Source organism: Crocuta crocuta, unplaced genomic scaffold (genome assembly GCF_008692635.1).
Source record: "Crocuta crocuta isolate KB4526 unplaced genomic scaffold, BGI_CrCroc_1.0 scaffold657, whole genome shotgun sequence".
Lineage (NCBI taxonomy): Eukaryota > Metazoa > Chordata > Mammalia > Carnivora > Hyaenidae > Crocuta > Crocuta crocuta.
This window is the reverse complement of record NW_027529583.1, coordinates 853532-853761: the sequence shown is the minus strand read 5'-3', so window position 1 is coordinate 853761 and position 230 is coordinate 853532. Positions and strand designations below refer to the sequence as shown.

At 51.7% G+C, this 230-nt stretch overlaps 1 protein-coding gene across 1 annotated transcript in view; it reads left to right on the top strand.

Annotated features, from left to right (window-relative positions):
• The window catches only part of TXLNG (taxilin gamma), a 49844-nt gene that overhangs the window by 47477 nt on the left and 2137 nt on the right, over nucleotides 1-230 (top strand). The window lies entirely within an intron of this gene.

The following is a 230-nucleotide window of genomic DNA, read 5'->3' as shown; positions in this document are numbered from 1 at the left end:
CGCCGATCCTTCGTCTTTGTGGGGAGCTTCCAAGAGGCAGATGAATTAATTTCCCGAATAGAAAACTCATGACTTGGACGTGTTTTTGTACAGTCCGGGGAGGAGGTCTCTCGGCTGGATTGAGAGACGCCCTCCCGCCTAAGCCGAGAACTCAGGGTGTGTGTGGGGTCTGAACGCTGCTTCCCTGTGCTGCTGCCTCTGAAATCAAGGAACTAAGATTTGTTTTTCTC